Source organism: Protopterus annectens, chromosome 5.part0, assembly GCF_019279795.1.
Source record: "Protopterus annectens isolate FY-2018-M chromosome 5.part0, PAN1.0, whole genome shotgun sequence".
NCBI classification, from domain to species: domain Eukaryota; kingdom Metazoa; phylum Chordata; order Ceratodontiformes; family Protopteridae; genus Protopterus; species Protopterus annectens.
In genome coordinates this window covers 1,792,034,717-1,792,057,450 of record NC_056735.1, presented here as the reverse complement: position 1 = coordinate 1,792,057,450, position 22,734 = coordinate 1,792,034,717, and positions in this window count along the sequence as shown.

Below are 22,734 nucleotides of genomic sequence, written 5' to 3'. Positions count from 1 at the left end.
ATCAGTTAAGCATACAATTCAAATCACATACTTCCAATTACATTCTTGGTGAGTCCCTGAGGCTCCAAATTACCATACTTTAAAATCAGCAGAGTTTCTTTTTTAAGAGTTTGTTTTTTAAAGGCACACATTCACCTATGCTAGCTTGCAATTTTTCCAAGACACAACCCCTAAGAGAATCAGGGTTAGAGTTGTGTGCTGTCAAAAAATGACTCCCAAGGGGACTCTCTAATTTTTTATTTTTTTTTATGTCCTTAATAAGTTCTTGCAACTGGAACCTAAAACTCCTGTAAGTTTCCCTTATGTAAAACTTCTTACATCCACATCTCAACACTTACACTTACCCTCCGTATTACAACTGTTAACTAGCTGTTAACTTGATGCCATTAATATAGGGAAAATAGCTTACTACATATTGACAGATGGAACAACCATCACATGGAAGAGTGCCTTTATTTATGCTTGAGCTATGACTGACATTAACATCTGGTAAACAAAATGGGTTATGTACCAGGATGTCAGACACATTCCTAGCTCTTGTATATGCTATACTCACAAAATCAGGTAGTACAGAGTTAAAAATTGTATCCCTTAGGAGCATAGGCCACAAACTACATGTTTTTTTTAACTATTTCCTCAGTTATAACATTATAAGTTGTCACTAAGAAAACTTTTTTCTGCTCTCCATTGTTCACAGCTGCATTGGTAGACTGATTTCCACCAATACAAACATTATATTTTCCACTAGCACGGACATAATGAAAATCTCTCTGAGAGTTAACAGAATACCTCATATCTATAATTTTTTGTTTAGCTTCCCTGACCAGCTGAACATCATAACCTCTTCTAATAAACATTTTTTTCTGCTTCAGCTATCTCTAAATCAAAGCTCATATCAAGGCTACATAGCCTATGACTTCATAAGAATTCATTATACATTGACCAAATGTTTGGGGTGACAACTATTCCCATATAAAAATAGATTTCTATGTTTACATTTCTTATGGAGACTAGTAGTAAATCCATCTAGGCTTATATCCAAAAAATTCACTTGTGGGCCAAGCTGCATACCATCAAAGCTTAAGCCCATAGTATTAGCTTGTAAGTCATTAACAAACCCAAGGGCCTATGTCTGGCTTCCTTGACATAAAAAATAAGATCATCAATAAATCTAAAATATAAAATAACATTAGATCTGAAAAAATCATGTCTGTAAATAAAATCATCTTCAAGTTTAGCCATGACTAAATTGGCATACACGGGGGGGCGAAAACCGCCCCCCATGGCTGTGCTCTGCAACTGTTGGAAAATGTCTCCACTGAACATAAAAAAAATTGTTTTTTAAACAAAACATAACTAAATCTATAGAAAAATGAGACATAGGAGAGTTCCCCCAAAAATGGAACAAGGACTGTGTCCCTATTTCATGCTTAATATTAGTATATAGACTTTTGACATCCAAACAGAGCCAAAACATGTCCATATACCAAACTTTACCTTTTATTTTCTTCAAAAAGTCCTGGCTGTCCCTGATATAGGAGGCTGTACTCATAACATATTTCTTAAGATGTTCATGTAACAACACACTTATATTCTTCAAAAAATACCTTTGTGCGGATACTATAGGTCGGCCACTAAGGTTAGTTAAACAAACTCTTAAAAAAGAAACTCTGCTGATTTTAAAGTATGGTACTTTGGAGCCTCAGGGACTCAACAAAGAATGTAATTGGAAGTATGTGATTTGAATTGTATGCTTAATTGAATAATTGTTTTGTGCAATATGCTGTATATAAGCAAACAGTATTTTGTAGTGTTTTTACTCTTGAAAGGTTGTGTAAGCCGAGGCGCTAAGTGTTTCATAAATTCACTTACTTTTTGGATTGGTGGTCTTGGTGGTATTTAAGTATAAACAGACTATTCTCTGCCAAAATATCCCAAATCACAGTTTTATCCACCCCCTTCCCCTGGATCCAGGCTAAAACACCAAATGTCTCTTCCTAATACACAAGCATCAGTAAACCTCAATCACAAGCCGCAACCCACAGCTTCCTGGAGACAAAAATGGCAACATACAACAGCTGCCAGACACAGCTGCATCCACACAGACCATGTCAGGCTTAATCAAACAGCACACGAAGCTATGATACCTGCCATAATTGATATTAACTATGTTTAGCCAGAATAATGACGACGTCTGTACTAGCTGACAGACACGGCTGCATCCATGCACACTATATCAGGATTGATCAAATAGCACTCAAAGCTATGGTACCTGCCATAATTGATATTAACTATGTTTAGAGAGAATAATGACATTTGTACTAGCTTCCAGACACAGCTGCATCCACGCATACCATATCAGGATTGATCAAACAGCACTCGTAGCTGTGATACCTGCCATAATTGATATTAACTATATTTAAACAGAATAATGATGATATTTGTACTAAGAGCTTGCTACTATTATTTAACCAGGATATACATGACATTTCTAAATCATACTTTAACTGAAGAAGGCATTAGACTCCATGACAGCATTTTTTTTTCAAAACACTCTACTGTTACTGCTATTATATACAATGTTAATTTGCTACATTTGAGTCTGAACTCTGATGAATGGTACTTTGTTGAATTAGTTAATTAATTAATTACTTAAATAATTATTATAAGTAAAAACAATGAAGAATGAACAAGATAAGTATTCATCGAGTTCAAGTAGGGGAATAGAAATGTCTATGTTTCTATTATATGTTGCTTTGTTTGGCTTATATATAATGTAAATAGTAACCCATCATGACCTACCTTTGTTTGTCAGGAATTATTGGACTCTTTGGACATTTTGAATAAATCATTACTGTTTCTCAGTTGTTTAAGAAATCCTCCTTTTTTTAAATAAAAACAGATGACAAGTGATGTACCATATAGTACAGTTGTGTACTCTTACCATAAATGTAGATGTTCGAGTGTGTTCACTGTTGCAGTCATGACTGTAGGGTTCTTCCTGCCAGCAGCAGCCCCCAATCGGCCAGAGTCCCAAAGTCTGGATAGGGCGTCAGCTGAGGCCGCTTTTATCCTGACGTCAATGCGTCAGAAGGTATAAAGACTTCAGCTGATGCCATTTCCCCAGTTTTTCTTTCCCCAGATGTCAGGTGCCCAGAAAGAAAAGGCTAAAAAAGAAACCATGCCCAAAACCTCATCAGCCAAAATACCTCATAACAGATAATACTCAAAGAAAAAACGAAAGAGGGAGTAGGAGGGAGGGTAACCCAGACTGCAACAGTGAACACACTCGAACATCTACATTTATGGTAAGAGTGCACAACTGTACTATGCCCTTCGTGGTTCACTGTTGCAGTCATGACTGTAGGGTTGAACCCCAAAGCTAAGAAAGGGTGGCTGGAGGAGAAACAGAGGGAGCAGTCACAAAACCTTGCAAAACTGCAGAAGTAAAACCGGCCCTGGAATTAGAATAGAGAGGGAGGTTGTAATGCTTAGAAAAAGTATGTACAGAACTCCAAGTAGCAGCTTCCAAAATATCCTTGGTAGGAACCCCACAAAGAAAAGCTACTGAAGTAGCAGTAGCCCAGGTAGAATGAGTCCTAACATTAACAGGAACTGGATTACCATGATAAGAGTAATAGAACTTGATGCAATGGGCAATCCACTTGGAAATAGTTTGCTTAGTGATTGCTTTCCCTTGAACAGTAGGAGCATAAGCAACAAACAACTGATCAGATTTCCAGAATATCTTGGTCCTGTCCAGGTATAAACAAAGCTGCCTGTGCACGTCTAAAGAGTGCAAAAGACTTTCTTCCTCACTTTGAGGATTAGGATAAAAGGTAGGCAAATGAATAGACTGATTCAAGGCCACTGCCAAAACCACCTGGGGCATAAAGGTGGGATTAGTCCGTAGAGATACCCTGTCCTGATGAACAATAAGGAAGGGTTCCACAGCCATGAGTGCTTGAAATTCCGAAATTCTTCTAGCAGAGGTAATAGCTAAAAGAAAAGCAGTTTTCCAAGACAAAAAAGTCAAATCTGTGGAAGCTGCAGGTTCAAAAGGAGACAAGGTTAATTTCTCCAAAACATAGTTAAGATCCCAAGTGGGAACAGGAGCCCTCATAGGGGGCTGAATATTCTTAGCCCCTCTAAGAAATTGTTTAAGTAATGGATGAGAAAAAAATCAGAAGATCTGTATCGTAATGTGCAGAAATAGCAGAAGCATGAAGCTTAACAGATGAAAAAGATAGGCCCGTATGTAACAGCTGTCAGATACTGTAAAATCAGAGGAATGTTCGGAACAGCAGAATCACCACCCTGGACTTGATTCCAGGAGCAAAATCTTTTTCATTTACCTGCATAAGATTTTCTAGTGCTGGGCCGTCTAGCTTCAAGGATTACATCCATAACCTGTTTGGAAAGGGTAGAGATGTTTACAGACCCTGGATCCACCAGGCAGCTAGATTCAAGTTTTGACATGACTGTGCATTATCCGGCCATCCCATTGAGACAGTAGATGAGGTATTTAAGCCAGAATCCAGGGAGGCTCCTGAACCAGGTTCATCAGAGTGGAATACCAGAATTGCCAAGGCCAATTGGGAGCCAGTAAAATCATTTGCGGTCTGTCTTGTTTTATCTCCAGGAGTACCCAAGGTAGAAGAGGAAAAGGAGGAAAAGCATATACTGAGAGGTGTTTTCAACTGAATGAGAGGGCATCCACTTTCCATGCTAGTTTGTGGTAGGTCCTTGTGCAGAATGTCAGAAGTTGATGATTCTGAGGGGATGCAAAGAGACCTATGTCCGGACATCCCCACGCCTTTATAATCATCCAGAATATCCGAACATCCAACATCCATTCGTGTGGATCCGAAATGTGTCTGCTCAATGTGTCTGCCAGAGTGTTGTCTTTTCCTGGCAGGAATTGCACTTGTAAGTCGACACTGCAAGTCAGAGCAGTGTACCATAGAGTCATGGCTAACCTGCACAGGGGGTAAGAGTGAGAGCCCCCCTGCCTGTTTATGTACCACATCACTGTAGTGTTGTCTGTCTGTATCAACAATTGTCCTGGGAGAAGAAGGTCCCTGAAGGCTATCAGGGCATTCTGTACAACCAGCATCTCCTTCAAATGTATGTGCAGGTGTGTTTGCTCCTTTGTCCAAACACCCTGAAGACATCTCCCATGCATGTGGGCTCCCCAGGCATAATCTGAAGCATCCGTTGTCAGAACTTGGTTGGTCGGTGGTGGACAAAAAGGCTTCCTCTTGTTCTGTAGATAGGCTTCGGCCCACCAAAGAAACTCTTGCTGGAGACAAGGCAAAATCGTGATCACTGTTTCCAAACTGTGGTAATGCTGAGACCATACACTCTTGAGGTACCACTGCAGTTTCCTCATATGCAGTCTTGCATATGGTATTAGTAGGACGCAGGAAGCCATGTAACCCAAAGCCTGCAGTATTTTTCTTGCAGTCAGCTGTTTCATTGAAGCCAGGTGTCAGAAAGAAGAAGCCAGTTGCACTTTTTTGTCTGGTGTCAAGGAAGCCATCTGGGTTGTAGTACTCAGAACAGCACCCAGGAAAGTAATCTGTTGTGTGGGTACCAGATTTGATTTCTTTAGATTCACTGTGAAACCGAGGTACTGAAGAAGATGCTGCACAAAAGCTAGATGCCGAAGTAGAGTGTCTTTTTTGTCCGCTTGAATAAGGCAGTCATCCAGATAAGGGTATATTTGAATCCCTTCCTGTCTTCAAAATGCCATTACTGGTGCCAGGCATTTTGTAAAGACCCTGGGCACAGTAGATAAGCCAAAGGGCAGCACAGAGAACTGGTAATGCTTCAAGCCCGCTTTGAAACACAGATACCTTCTGCACTCTTGCCTTATAGGAATATGCAGGTAAGCTTCTTTTAAGTCCAAAGTCACCATCCAAGCGTTCTTGCTCAACATAGGCAGCAGCTGCTGCAGACTGAGCATCTTGAATTTTGGTATATCTAGGAAGGTGTTTAGTACAGAAAGGTCCAGGATTGGTCTCCATGAATTTTCCTTCCTGGGAACCAGGAAAAGTCTGGAATAAAAACCTTGCCCTATTTCTAAATTTGGTACCAATTCTATGGCACTCATAGCCAGGAGGGACTGAACCTGCCATTGCACCTCTGCCCACTGATGATTTGGCAGATCTGGCCAACCGTTCGGTTTTGGCAAGGTGTGGAAATGAAATCTGTAACCTCTTGAGACTATGTCCAGAACCCATTTGTCCCGGGTTATGTGGCTCCAATTTTGATAAAAAAGAGAAATCCTTCCTCCCAAAGGTGCTTCCAAGAGAGGAGCCCCTGGAACTAGAAAGGGAGAGTCATAAAGACTGTTTTCGGTATGGTTGAGACTTATCTTCACCTCCCTTGGGAGAGGGGGCACTCCACTGCCTATTCCTAAAATGGGTCTCTGCCTGTCCCCTACCTCTGGAACGCCTGAATCTGCCACTCTGAGACCTGTCGGAGCCCGGAAAGGACCAAGGTTTAACTGGCTAGTGTCTGCTAAATCTAGGAGGTTGCATGTGTAGAAAATCCTTAACAGTCTGCATAGATTTGGCTTTGTCCTCCATTTTCTTTAATACCTCTTCAGCTTTGGACCCAAACAGAACATCGTGCTGCAAAGGGGCATCCAAAAGTTTGGCTTTAACCTGATCTGGCAAGCTTTATTCCTTTAACCAAGCATGTCTTCTAATAACTACGCCAGTTACTGCAGCCCTACAAGAAGCTTCCAAAGAATCAAAACCACAATGCAGGGTATGTTCAATAGCATGCAATATATCCTGTAACTCCTGATTATCCGCACCAATAGAAAAAGCTGACATATTTTTGTTTAAATACAGACAAAAGGTATTGCTGATACTTCAGCATATTTAATTTAAAGTTCAAAGCCCTAATAGACAATGTAGCAGAAGTATAAACTTTTTTTGCCCCATCTCTCCAAAGCCCTGGACTCTCGGTCAGAGGGAAAAGGATTTTTAGCAGAGGCCGCTTTAACACCCTTAGGACCCTGAGAAATTGTTTCCGGATCAGGTGAAAGATTCTTAAAAAGAAACTTGTGAGAATCTGGAACCCTATAATACCTATCCGGTTTGATTGGAGCAGGGGGAAAAGAATCAGGAGAGAGAGAAGCTTCCGAAAAAAACATCATCTACAATGTCCAATACAGGGGGAATAGCCAGAGGCCTATGCTGTGGGAGAAGAAGAAAATCCCTAAGCCTTTTCTTGGATTCAGAGAATTCTTGCCCTTCCCAGTGAAAATGCACCCTCATATCATGCAAAGTTTCACCAAAAGAATAATCCTCAGGAGGAGAAGCTGAAGGAAAGGAATCTTCAGCATCAGAATCCTCATAAGGAGGAAAAGAATAATCCTGCTCAAGGGAAGAAGCAGAAGAAACAGAAATTTGGTCTGAAGAATCATAATCGGACTGTAATCTAGGCTTCTTGTCAGGAGGGGGATGTGAACCCCTGATCATAGTTAAGAGATCTTCAGCCATCCTAAGCATCTGCCTTTGAGGCCTAGGACCCTGATCAAAAGGTGCCTGTGCTTGCCATTTCACTTTAGTTGGAGCCTTAGACTTTGTCTTTGAATGCAAAACTGAATCCACATTTACAGGAAGCTCCAAAGGCCTGAGAACTCCCTCAGAAGCCGGTACCTGCCTACCGGCTCCAGACCCAACTGAGGGAGCAGTATCCAAAGGTCCAGTCCCTGGCAATTCTGAAGACCCCATCAGCTCCACACCAGAGTTGGTACAGGCAATTGGTTCAAAAGAGGCAGACGACAGGGGCTGTAAAGGCGCCTCACTGATGACCGATGAACCAGCAACTGGCAATAACTGAGTAACATCCTTTGCTGTGGACCTCAGAGGCCTGTCTGCATCCTTGCCCCTTTTACACTCCCCATAAGCCAGAAAAGAATCCAAAGACATGTTATAATTAAACCTTTTTCCAAAATAGTAAAATGCAAAGTTATATCGACGCCTAATACTACGCTGATTAAATCTAGCACAAAACACACAATTAGAAACATTGTGTTCAGGACCCAGGCAGGGAATACAGTAAGAGTGAAAATCCCTATGAGGTATTTGCTTCCCACAAGAAATACAATTATTAACTTTTTCTGACATCTGACTGGAGCAAGAAAAAGACCTCCCCAACGGGGTACTTATCTTATAAAACAAAAATCCTGGGATTAAATCCAAAAACAAACAGGAACAGGCCGACTAGCATCAGTGAACTGCAAAGGGCACCACGCGGCAAGAAAGACTGGGGAAATGGCATCAGCTGAGGAATGATTTTCTAGTGTGAGGCTATGAAAGTCAGATGTTAAAAAACATCCTGGAACCCATTATAGAACTGAAAAGGACTGAAGCACCTTCACTCAATTTCCCCCGTAGAAAAATGTTAAGTAATTCCACAGAGAATAACAAATGTAAAAATACCTGCATCCTGACATACACTTTGGATTATCACAGTATCAAAAATATTATTGAAGAAAACTGGGATATAGTCACAGGAAACCCTTTTCTGATTAACATCTTAGGTGAAGGCCCATCATTTGTTTATAGGAAGGCCAGGAACATTAGAAGTTTTGCTGAATTTAAACCTAGACCATATGAGAAAAGCACTAAAAGATGTGAAACTAATTGTACATTTTGTATATTTATACAGCAAGGTGATAGTTTTTATTGCCCGTAATTAAAGAAAATCATTAAAACCAGTGCAGGGGGTGACTGTAACACTACAAAGGTAATTTACAGGGCACAGTGCAATGAATGTGATGCACTGTGCCCTGTAAATTACAGGGCACAGTGCATCACATTCAGGGCACAGTGCAATGAATGTGTTGGATTCTATGTGGGCAAGACTGTAAATAAACTCAAGCATAGGGTTTCATGTCATCTGTCAGAAATCCACTATGGATGTAAAAATAATTCACTAGCCAAACACCTTTCTCTTCATAAAAGACACACAGGTTTTAAGTTCCAGATCCCTGGATTGCATAGACATGGGTGATCTTGAAGGAGACATCCCAAATATTCTGGAGAAACATGAACTCATGTGGCAATTAAAGCTGAACTCTTTTAGGAAGCCTGGACTAAACTACTACTGTTCAATTAAAGTGTACTGGAACTTAGAAAATTGCCACTTTGTTGACATGACTAATTTATTTTATTTTATTTTATTCTACCAGTTGGTTTTAAATACCATTTTAAATCTATTGTAATTTGAGTGTATATTATGTTCCATCATCATACATACATTTTTTATTTTTATTTTTTTCTGGTTCTTTTTTCCACTTTATTCAATATGATGTATAATAACAATGCTAACTAATTATACAATTATATATATATTTTATAGATTGTTTTTAGGGTTCTTGTACACAGACCTGAAGAAGTCTAAAAGGACGAAAGCGATCTTTGTTAACAATAGGTTATGAAAATAGAAATTGATTTTTACATGCAAAATGTATATGTATATATTTATATATATTTTTTTGATTGCCAAATGAACTAAGGTTGATAAATTTCCAGCCATGTAGTATATTGTCTTGGATAAAATCACAGACTTAATAATCTACTTAATAATCTGGTTAAATAAGATTTTATTTAAAGTACATAAGGGTTATATATTATTATGACAGCTACTAAGTAGGGCAGGACCAGCTCGAATGTCACACTTATGGGAGAAGGGATGTGAATTTAACATGTGTACCAATAACACTCTGTTTTACAGCACAATAAACCACTCCCATGCCTGATAAAAAAGTATAAATATATTTAGAAAGCTTGTGAGGAAATTATTACTCTGTTTTTGTTTTACTTGGATCGCTTGTCTGTGTACTTAATAAAGGATTTTCGACTGGAAACAGACTGCCTGCCTTGCTTGGATTACTTTTGATTACTTAGTAATGCTGTACAATTATATATTTTCTATTATTATTTTTTCTTTTGGTTTTGTTTTGACTTAAGACGAGTTTAAGTTCGCTACTTCTACTACTATTATCTGATCTGATTAATATACAGTGATTAACTAGAAATATATGGAATGAAAATCTTCCACACAGAGAAATTTCTTACACTGTTTTGTTTTTGGACCCACTACACTTTATTGTTTTGTTTTTAGACTTCGGGGATACCATGGAGATTACTTGTTTTTTGTTGGGGCTACAGATTCACAGATGGTAGGTGGAAATATCTCACAGAACAGGATTTGTGGAGACAGCCCAACAGCATGGAGGACAAAACTCCAGATTTTGGTAGAGATTGTATGTCATTAGTGCTGTTATACACATAGAGGGTTGCTACATTGACAGGGTTTGTTTGGACATGCATTTACTGGATGACTTGACATCTGACAGTGATATGCCTCTGACATACCTCTTAACTGTTATGTTGTCCACAGACTGGCCAGATGTTTGCCTGTTATGTTTGGTCTTTTTTTTTAACAACATCTGTTTTTGTGGGGTAGGTAGGATAATGTGAGGATTGTAGTCAGTAAGTGTTGGCATCCATTGGTGTTCCTGACATCATATCCTTCAGGGATGTTCTGTTACAACAACACATGTAACACCAGCTACTATTTCAGTTTGTAACAGATGGATACAGACTGCTTAAGGCACGATTAAGCATATTATATTTATAATGTTATATTTAAGCAATAACCCACAGCTGGGTTTACCCACGGTTGGTGTGGTTTGGTCACAAGGATGAAGCCCAAGTGACCAAACAAAGCCAGCCATGGGTAAATCCAGCATTGCCCACACCCAGCCGTGGGTTATTGCTATTATACAATGCCATTATTTAAGAAAACCAGTACTTACCTTTCTTATATAATGTCATTGTATCATGCCTCCATGCTGCTCTTCCATGATTTTCTGGCATTCTGGGGCATTTCTGATGTATTGCGCATGCATAAGGGATGTGTTCCCACACTTACACAGTACATCAGTGCTATGTAGAGGTAGCAATGGAGATAGAGAGATCTCAATTGCTTTTTTTAACATATCTCAGTATGTTGTACGAGTTGAATAACTTGTATAACATAGTGAGATATATTAAAAAAGTAACAGAGATCTTCCTTTCTCTGTTGAAAGGAAGATCTCTATTGCATTTTTTTATGATATCTTGCTATGTTATACAAGTTCTTCAACTTGTAACACATAGCGAAATATGTTAAAAAAAGTAATGGAGATCTTCATTTCTCCATTGCTATCTCTGCAGACAACAACAACAAAAAAAAAAACAGGAGATATATAAATGGAAAAAGTCCAGGCAACCGGACCTTTTTCCATTAGTATATTCTCGGATTTACAACGGGCACTCTGTTTGGGCTGGCCAGTTAGCATACTCATTTTTGTATGTTGATGGCCAGTCATTGTATAATATAAAATAAATAGTTACATACACATTATAATTTTACGTTTACCTTCTATGACATCCCCCTATATGCTATGCTTTTATTACATTATATTCTTGTGTGACTATAATGTATGGGGCATATGTGTTTATATGGGGGTTTCACATCTTTTCTACACTGACATCTCAATTTTGGAACTGCTACACTACCCTGGTTAACAAAGAAATAGTTGCTATATAATTTAAGTTTACTAAAATAATTTTAACACTACTTTCACATGAGAAAATAAGGTGTCTGTCTTAGGATTTAAGCCGTGAACATCTGCATGTAAAGCTACAACTCTAACCACTTGGAAAGTTCACCTGTCTATTTTCATTTAGCTCCTATGGGATGTTTAAGTTGTGATGTATGCACCCACACACCCACTTAGCTACAGACATTCCTTAGGGCATTAAAAACAAGGATATATTATTATTATTTATGTAGGTTATATGGGTATGTATTGTGGTGTTCTGACAACTACTTGGGACTGTATTTTTGATTTGGGCTTTCAGGATTATGTGCGTGTTTCATGCTAATGCATGACATGTTCTATATGGACTTTCTTGTTTTTGTGGGGCTGTGCTTGTGCTTATTTATGTTTGGGGGGTTTATCCCCTGTTATGTGTGCATTACCTCTCAGCCTCTTAGAACAAGAAATATGGACATAGCCATGAATAAAAGTGGAACAAAAGCCCACAAATAGGGACAATTTTTAAATATTGTTCTTGCCAACTTAGAAAGTTGCCAGAATAACAGGCTTTGCATTGGCATGAATTTTCTGAAGGGTATAATGTCTGAAACTCAAATCCATCTCATTATTTTCTATCTACAATCTTTAATGATTTTCCACTAATTTGCCAGAAAACCATAATTTTATGAAAAGTGGACCAAAAATATGATGCAGAACTCTGGACATTCTGCAAAAATCTGTACAGTCGAGAGGTATGTAATGTGTGCATTTGTACACATTTCCTGATGCAGAAGTGCTGTACAGTACTTTAGCAATATAAGGAGTGTGTCACAGAAGCTGTGACACACCCCCTGTATTGCTTTCCTCTGGCCTTTTTTATTTCAGTGTCCGCGGACACTGAAATTATCTATTTTACATTTCCGTGTCCGTGGATACTGAGATACTGGCATAATATTAGAGCTAAGCTCTAATATTATGCCAGTACAGCTTAGAAAGTGCTGTACAGCACTTTCTGAGTACAGGGGGCATGTTTAGTGCCCGTGCACTGCTCGGACATGCCCCTTGCACGCGAACACAGTTTGTGCCCGTGAGGGTTAAACAGCAGCATGTCTTCATGGATATGCAAGGCGTGATGCTGTTCTACATGGACACAAACCACTCCATGCAGGAATAGCACTATTCCTGCATGGCGTTTAATGAATCCTGAGGACTGTTTGATGTTTGAGAAATGCCTATTTAGATATTCCTGCTTTTTAGTTGCAGAATATGACCTTGGGAGTTGCAAGGGCCTCAGATAAGCTATTGGCTGATATTTCAGCTACACAGGCCATGCTTGACATTTATTTTTTTTCTGAGTTTGATGAACAAAACTCTTAAGTTCAATTGAGAATTATAGCTTGTCTTCTTAATTTGCTTTCTTTTGTCTCCTGAGTTACCTATGACAGCAGTTTGTCTCATTCCTGCAACTGGTGCATGCTGACTGTGATTAACTCTCACTATTAGAGAGTGATTCACTACCCTTCTACTCCCAATTTCATAGTCACTCCCCCTATTATCAAATATAAACTCTTCATTTTCCACTCTCAGCCTGCTGGCTCCTCCTCTTTAAAGCTGCAGTGTACTATTTCATTACCGTTTCTTACTGACCATATCCCATTAAACACGTAGTTTGTTTTTAATATCCTTATACAATTCACAATAATGCAGATTATACTCATCTCTTGAATTCTAAACTCTCTGAATTTTCTCCAAATAATCAAATCTTAATAACTAGTTTTCCCTTTACTTTCTACATATACATAATTGCTGCATCTCTTACAATATTCTTTATACATTCACATAACTGGTCAACATGATTTTCACTTATTTCATTCTTTAACGTTGACTGTCACTTCAATCACTAATTCATTAGTTAACTTCAATTACTAATTCATTAGTTGTGTCACTGTTCTTATTCTCTTCTTTAAATTGTGCTTTTATCTCTCTCAGCAATCTTTTTATCTTTGCATTTGTAACATCCTCATACCTACAACATCCTTTACTCAGCTTATTTCTCTCATTTACAGCATCACATATAAATAACATAATAGTATTTCTTTATTAAGTCACTAACACAAATATCAATTATTTTCTACTATTACTTTCACTTCTCATTCTGTCTGTTCTTTCTATTGAAGAAATCCTCTGTTACTGTATATTGCTACAATCCCCTATCTACTACTTCTATCTATAACTTCTGCTTTTATCACATTTTACTTTATTTCTTTTCCTCTCTATAGCTATCATTCTATCCATTTCCCTGCTTCTTCTGTTATATTAATTTTTGCATCTTGCACTTTCAACAGAATTTATTTTTCTATCCCCTCCTAGCATAACTCTAATTTTTATACTAGTAAATTATATTTCATTTCTAAGACTAGAAGTCCTTTACTTTCTTAATACTTTATACCATCATATTACTATGTTTATAGTCTTCCTGTCAAATTTTATTTCCTTTGCCATCATTATTTTTCTAATTTTAATTCAGTATATTCCATCTCATTCTGATCAGCTTTCTATTTAATCAGTTACTAAGATTAACTAATACAGTCTTTTCACTGTCAGAAATCCAAACACCTTTCAGTTTTTTAAACATCATAGCCCTTCTCATCTCTCTCTGTTCTCTAGCTCTCCTAACCTTCTTAACACAAGCCTTCTACATGTTATCTCACCTTGACATTTAACTCAAAATTTCCAGTAGCCTCATCTATATCCTTACACAATTATAAACTATTACCCATTGTGTTGGTTATTTCCCTCATTATTCCCTGATTTATTTTTATTAACTGTGGACATTCATACAAACTCAGGTCCCCATATTCAAACACTTTCTCATTTTTCTAGTTATTCTTTACACCCTCACTACTGTCATATTTTGACACTTTGCCAGTCTTCTAATTCTATTAAATTCCTTAACCTGAAATTTGTAGTGTTTGTTTCAAGATCTCACTACTTCATGATTGGATCCATCAGCATTCACCTGATATTCTAATTCTGTAAGACAATTAGCTTTAATAGTCTATCGCTGATAAAGAAATAACACCACCTGGTTATAGTATCCTTAGTTTCTACCATATTTCCAAAAAGGCAGGTAGTGTTGCTACACTGTTCCCTAATAATCTTTAAATTAATCCTTACCTAAAACACATATCACATTTCTCTAATGCTGAAATCTTATGAGCCATATTATGTTTAAATATTAGAAATCAAATACATTTTGTTCTGTATATCCCTCTTGATAAATCCAGTAACATACACATAATTGAAGACTTTTTGTCCTGGATCTCTGATAGTGTATCTTCTGAAAAACTCATACTTGGTGATACCACTTTCACCTGTATTACCTGTAACCCTTCCCTTCTTCAATGGATGCACACTCATTTTCTAGTCCATGCCAACTCTACTCCTTTTCTCAGCTAATTATGATACCTACTTATAACTCTGTTGTTTCAGAAGTAAAAATTGATTAGATTCTCAAGAAAAAACCCAAAAATATAGCATATGTTGGAGATTTTTCTGTTTAAGCGATCATCTCTCTACTTTTGCAAATTGCTTACCTCATTCCACTCAAAAATCTTCCTACAATTATGTCAGAAATCTATTTAAATTCAACAAAGACCTCTCTCATGAGTCCCGTAGATCACATGACTGGAATTTCCTTAAAACTTGCCTCTTTATGAAGCAGTTAGTCATTTCAACTACGTAGTTCTTAGTATTCTAGAATATCATGCTTCTTTAAGAAGGAAACACACTAAATTCATTCTTGCACCATGGCTATCTTTACAAATGAAACATTAGACAGACAGACAGACAGATAAAGCTTGGAAAACCTAGAGGATTAACTAATTTTTACTTCTTTCCAAGTATATCACTCTCAGGGGAAACACTGCTAAGGCTCAAGTCCTTCTTGACAAAAGAAATGTCTTCTCATATCTCCAATATTCAAACAATAATTCCTCAAAAAGATTGTGGTCAGTAATCTCTCAACTCCTTCATCCAGGCAAGTATTCACATCCTTGTCCTTATCCTACTCATTCTGATTTCTATGTCATGTGTGCTTTGTAAACTCTCACTTTATTAATGCTGCTACCTCTCTCAAATCACAATATCTGTCTTAATCTGTCTAAAACTTTCCAAAGCAACAGCTCAAACTGATTCACATTGCATTCTATTCCCACCTCTAAAATAAAGATCTATCTCTTAAAACTTAAGTCTACTACTTTGGCCCCAGACATCCTTCCTGTTGAATACCTTAAGCCTTCTGGATATTCTATTGCCTGTTCTGTTGCCATATTGATTAACAGATCCATACAAGAATCATATTCCCCACACGCTTGGAAGCAAGCATATATTCTGACTTTTCATGAAGGGGGTTCATTTACTGAACATTCTAACGTTTGACCCATAGCTCTCAAAGATCCTTAAGTAATGCAGCCATTGCTTTCTTCTTCACCTTCTTTCAAACATTTTCCTCTCTTTTTCTTCTCAGCATGGTTCCCATCCTTCTCACAGTACTGATATGGTTCTGATATCATTCTTCACCACATCCCTTCAGTCTAAGAATAACTATAGCACTGCATCTACTTTCATCTAACAAAAGCTTTTGACAGTGTTGATCATCACAATGTTTTACACAGCTCTCTAAACTTGGTCTATTTACTCATTCTCTCCCCTGGTTCAAGTCTTAGCGCTCTAATACTACACAGAGTGTTAAGTGAGCAAAAGCTATATCAAACATCTTGCTTATCTCAAAGTCCCCCAGGGACACATCTTATGCCATCTGTTATTCTCATTAATGACCTACCCCTTCATTTTGGCAATTTTTCTATTATTCAATATGCTGTTGACTACATTATAATCTGTTCTACAAAACTACTTGAACAACTTTATTCCAATACCTAAGGAAACTTCTCCACATTTAAATCTTGGCTCACAAATTTAAATCTTGTTCTAACAAAAAAAAAAAAATAAATAAAAAACAAAAAAAAACATGCTTTTACTCTCAAAGCATATATCAAATTCCAAACACTTAATTTTCAGTTACATCCTCTAATGGAACTCTTATTAAAACAGTACCTTATACAAAAAGTCTTCTCTTCTCAATTGATGTGAATCTTAAATATGATCTTTGTATACAACAAATCATCAGCAAACACCTCAAAAGTTTGGACAATTATACAGTTAAGCCATTCTTTACCAACTGCTCAAGAAAACAAAGAGCTTTCAGCCTCCTCCTCCCTACTCTCCTATATGGTTACATTAACTATATCAGCCTAAAGTCTCCCCTATTCTTAAAGATTGAACAGACATATAAAACCCCCAAGTATACCACTAACATAAAAAAAATCTCCACATTGTACTGCACTTAAACAACTTAACTGTCTTGCATTCCCTAACATCTATAACTTTCACTAACTAAAACACGTGCAGAAACCTTGCTCAAGCTAGATTCATGTCCTTCACTCTCTATTTTATGTCCTGGTACTCTGCGGATAGAAGACTCAGATACACTGAAATATTGCTTGCTTTAGTTACCCCATCCTATAATTATTATTGAGATGCCCTGTTTTCTTCTATTGCACATTCATTTTGGAATGATCTCCCTTTGTCACTCAATGAAGCTAAGAAACCTCTGCAGTTTAAAATCTTGCTCAAATTGTATTTACTTCACAGTAGGATTTGACCACTACTCTTCTCCTCTTGGATAGAGTATCTCCAATTTTCTTTTCCACTCCTGTCTCATCCTTTTAGATTTCATTTTTTTTAATATTTCCTCTATTTCATGCTCTTCTTACTCATTTTTATGCCTTCTTTCCCTACATACTTCATATAATTACCTCCCCCATTCATTATCTCACTGTCTTAGTCTTGCTCTTAATCTTCACTTCGATTCTACATCCATTCTTACTGTTCACTTTATAGCCCAGCCTCCTTCTCTGTTTCTTCTTTTAATTTGCAATTTCATCTTCTCATTTTTGTTCTTTTATTAGACAATGCAATTATTGTGCAATGTATTTCTATTATAATTTATTTCCTACTGGATTTTTACTATTGCATTTTACAATACTTTTTGTAGCTTTTTCCCTCTGGCCTCTACTGAAAAGGAGCTTTTTCCCAGTTGGACTTTCCTGCTCATGTCATGTGCTTGAAGAAACTTCAGTGGACAAAAGTATCAGTTTCCATGATCACAGCAAATGCAATTCAGGGATATGTTAGCTGCGGTGAAGAATGACATAATTGCTGGCTAATTTACATGTCTCTGTATCATGTGACAATAACATTAGTACTCATATGTTTCTCATATAGTTATATTTTATACAGGTGTCATGTATGAGTCTGATACCTTAATGCACAGTGTATGTAATCCTCATAGGATGTTCTGACACATGCTAATGCTATACGTATGTGTGACCTCCATAGTATGCTATGTTCTCAGCTTTAGTGTAGATCATTATTGATGTATACGTTAAATTTATCTGAATATATTAGTAGATTTTAAGCAGGTGAGCTTGTTGTACGGGAGTGTCAAAATGATTCACTATGACTACATAATATGTAGAGAATATATGTATGTATGCATGAATTTAAAGTTGTTACATGACATACAGACGTTAAAGCAGACAATGTACTTTTGTTTTGCAGTATGTAACATCATTAATGGGTTCATGGACTTTTGTAAATTTGGTATTAGATATTGATGACCGGAACACATAAACATCTATTGAAGTTATATAAGTTCTAACTATATTTTTACATAGATTTACTATTTTAGACTTCATGTTTGTTTACTATTTTTTATTCTTTTATTTCCTTTTTTTTCTCCTAACAGGTACTGAAGATATAGCTCACAACAGTGCCATGTGTGTGGACAGGATACATCATCTGCAGGAGTGATGTTCAAAGAGAGGTATGGGTTTTAATTTATTTTTATTTTATTTATTTATTTTACATTTGTTTACTGAGATAGTCCGACTGGATACATGTCCATTTTCAGCAGAGACCCGGGGAGAGAAGCTCCACATAAACAATATTACATAGATTACACAGAAGTTAGCAAACAATTATAAAAACAAAGTGATTATATACAATGGCTTTGTAGTGTTCCCTATTAGGGACTCACAATTCTCATGGACAGACACAATTAAAAGAAAGAGACATCAGATTGGAAGCAGAGCTTGGTGACGTAGTTACAAGTTATGATAATTACAGAATATGCTTTTAGTTTATAACTTAATCAGGGTTGGTACATGGGCATAGCCAATTCACTTTGAGATACTGTTTGAGGTTTTTTTTTGAAGAGACCTTTGGAGGACTGTAGGGTTATATAGTTTGGCAACAAATTCCAGGTTTTGCCAACAAAGTTAAACAGGGATTCAACAGAGTTATTAGCTTTGTGGGTTTGGACCAGTAGTTTATCGACTGAACGTAGGGATCTTAGGCTGCTATATGGCTTAATAATATTTTTAAGTGAGGAGGTATCCTAAGGGTGGTACAACGTTTTGTGCACTATTAAGATTTGATTGAATTGAATTAAGCTGGGCAGTTCTAGCCACTCTAGTTGTTTAAGGTTCTGGCAGTGGTGGGTTCTATAGGTGGAGCCAGTGGCGAATCTGGCAATATGATTGTAGCTATGGGACAGCTTAACTAGTTCGGATTTGTTGAGGTTTGAGAGTACAGGCGAGGCATATAAAAGAGTAGAGAGTAGGTGTGATTGGGAGATTGCAGTCCTAGCCAGTGGGGTTAAAAATGTCTTGTTTCTATACAGTGATCCAAGTTTCTTATTGATGGTCTGTATGGTTTTGTTGACCTGTAGGTCAAATTTGAGATTATTGTCTATGATAACCCCTAGCAGTTTGGTATGGTTATCTGGGGAAATAATGGTGCCATTGTTAGATGTGACAGAGAATGAAAGTGTGGTGGATCTACTAGTGGGGGAGGAGTAGAAGTTTAGTTTTATTGGGGTTCAGAAGTAGGCGATGTTTAGTTAGCCAGTTCTTGATAGTGTTAAATGTATTTTGGGTTAAGGTTTGCAGTTCAGATGGGGAGGTGGCTGAGCAGATCGGAGTGGAATCATCTGCATATTGAATGCAGGTAGCTTTAGGGATAGTGGTGTGAAGGTTGTTGATAAAAATAGCAAAGAGTAGTGGACCTAGTATGGACCCTTGAGGGACACCAAGTGTGAGAGTTAGCTGGCTGGAGAGTTTTCCCTGCCATAGTACTGCCTGTTGTCTACCAGTCAGGTAGGACTGGAACCACTGGATAGCAGGCTTGTTGAGGGAAATAGATTTTAGTAAAAGAATGAGAAGCTCATGGCTGACCCTGGCAAAGTCTTTTGATAGATCAAGAAAGAGGGCGGAGGTTAGCCTATTGTCACTCCTGTTTTGGTTTATGGCAGTAGTAAAGGAAAGGAGGGCTGAGGTGGTGCTGTGGTATGGCCTGAAACCATGCTGGGAGTTGGATAGTAAGTTATTCTGTGTAATGTATTGCATTAGTTGCTTATGTACACATTTCTCCATTATTTTGGCTAGTGGGGAAAGAATGGCAATGGGTCTATAGTTGGATATGTCTGAGGAGCTACCGCCTTTATGGAATGGGATGACGTCAGATATTTTCCAGAGGGAGAGGATAGTGTTTTCGGATAAGGTTCTGTTGATGAGGATAGATATGGGATATGCAATGGCATCTGCAGCTATTTGTAGGTACTCTGCAGGGAGGAGGTAAGCAACAAGGGTGGCAGGTTTTAGTTTTTTAGAAGTGTTTTGATAAAACTAGTGGATGTTGGTTGGAAGCTAAATTTGGGGTAATTATTGGGTAGATTAGGCATGTGGTTTATGTTAGAGGGTGTTAGTTGATTTGCAAGGGACTGGATTGTTTCTGTGAAAAAGTTATTAAAAGTGCTAGCTATGGTCTCTGGGGAGCTATGGGTGTAGTTAGCCGGAGTTGGGGTGGTTGAATGACCTGGACAAAGTAGTTGATTTAAGCCTGCCCAGAACTTTTGAGGGCTGTTGTGGTGTTTTTGTAGGAGATTTTGGTAGAAGCTTTTTTATCCAGTAAAATATATTTTTTTGTATCATTCCTAAGTTAACGATATTTTAGATGGTCAAGTGGGGCTTTAGTTGTTCTCCAGCTGGCCCAGGCTCTGTTTCTAGTTTTGATTTTTGCTTTGGTATCTTTTGAGAGCCATGGTGCTGTATTTGATCTAGTTTTTACTGTACGTGCTGGAGCATGGGAATCAAGGATACTTAGGAATTTAGTGTTAAAGTGATCTATGGCCTCCTCTAATGTTAGATTTTTTTAGTTTTGACCAGTCAACTGCTTTTAATTCATTTTGGAATATAGCAGCATCAAAGTCTTTCCTGTTTCTAACGGTTTTATATTTGGGCTGGTGAGGGTTTCTTGCCTTATGTTTTATGATATAGGTTAGGCAATGGTCGCTGACGTCATTAGGGATAGTACCAGCTGTGTACAGTTGGGGTTGGTTATTAACTAGTACATCCAGTCTAGGATACTTTCCCTGTTGGTTGGTTTGTTTATCCTAGTGGGAGAGGTTATGGTCTGTTTAAACCCAGATAAGTTTATATGGGTGGGGGGTCGTAGGAGCAGGGGTGCCAGTCGGTGTTAAAATCACCAAGAACTATGGTTTCTTGGGGATAGGTAGTGGACAACCAGTAAAGGAGATTATTTAGGTTGTTGCCTGGTAGAATGTATGCACAGACAATGTTCAAGTGCTTGTTTTGGTTAATCTGCAGCTTGGTTATGAGGAGTCCCGCGTTATTGAATTGGGGAGGTTGAATAGTGTCTCTATTAATAGTTAGAGTATTTTTGTAAAGGACTGCTATTCTACCTCCTTTCCTTGTAGCACAGTCTAACCGGTAAATATTGTATCCTGGAGGTAGTATCTCATTGTCAGTAGTACTGGGTTTTAGCCAGGTTTCCGTAAGACACATAATGTCTGGGGAGTGGGTTGCTAGGAGGGTGTGTAGTTTGGGAATCTTATTGTTAATACTTATAATATTTAGGTGAAATGCTAGGAGGGAACTAGTGGGAGTTTTTATGGGTAGCTTGACTTTGGGGGCTATGGTAGGGGTGTGGAGGTTATTGAATGTGGGTGGGCCAGGGTTGGGATGAATGTCTCCATGTGTTATAAGGTTATAGTGACAGGATATTCTGAGCTTTAGGAATTTGTTTATAAGTTTTATATATCTTTGTCTTTAGTATTATATTTTGTGGCTGTACAGGGGTGGTATTTTATAGAGGATGGCATATTCGGTGTGCTGGGGATGGTAAAGTGTTTGGTGTTATGTGTGAAGCCATGGGTGTCTGTTTAACCATTTGGGTAGTGAATACCATGGTCAAGTGTTTGTTCGTAGGCAGTGAGATGGTAAAATAGAAACAGTATAGGCATTTGGGTAATTAGTATTTTTTTACTTGTTTGCATTTTGTTAGGGGGGGCAGGCCAAATTTTGATGGCTGACTGTGCTACCAGGTTGTGGAAGAATGGGAGAACAGGAAATGGGTTAAAGGGGCAGGGTTGCTCAATGATGTGTGAGGTGCTGATTGGTACTTAGCAGGAGAGGAGTGGCAAGGGAGTGGCAAAGTCTGGTTTAAATTTAGCACTAGTGGGGGCAGGGAGGGGAGTGAACAGAGCCGAGCACAGCGAGGGCGAGCAGGGTTAACACTGACTCTGAGAGTTACCTTGGGCTTTTGGTTTGGTTTGTATGATTGTATGTAAGCAATGTTTTTGGCTGTACTTTAATTTGTTTTATTCTTTTTATTTTGACAAAAAATTCCAGGCTAATTTTAATATGATCCTAGGGGTAAACTAGCAAATGTAGTCAATATGGAGGGAGCCAAATTACTGTGGAGGCAGCCTAGAAGCAAAACTTTACCAAATTAAAAAGTAAATGCTTGGGACTGGAACACTGTGTTAGTCTAAGGCTGATTCAAAGTATTATATCCCAAGCTAGTGGCAATTGGCTGGATCCGTAGCATATTGCCTACTCAGGGGTGATCTCTGCCTAACATATAAAGCTATGTCAAACCCAGAGCTGTTGGACATGCTACACCTAAAGAAATCCCAA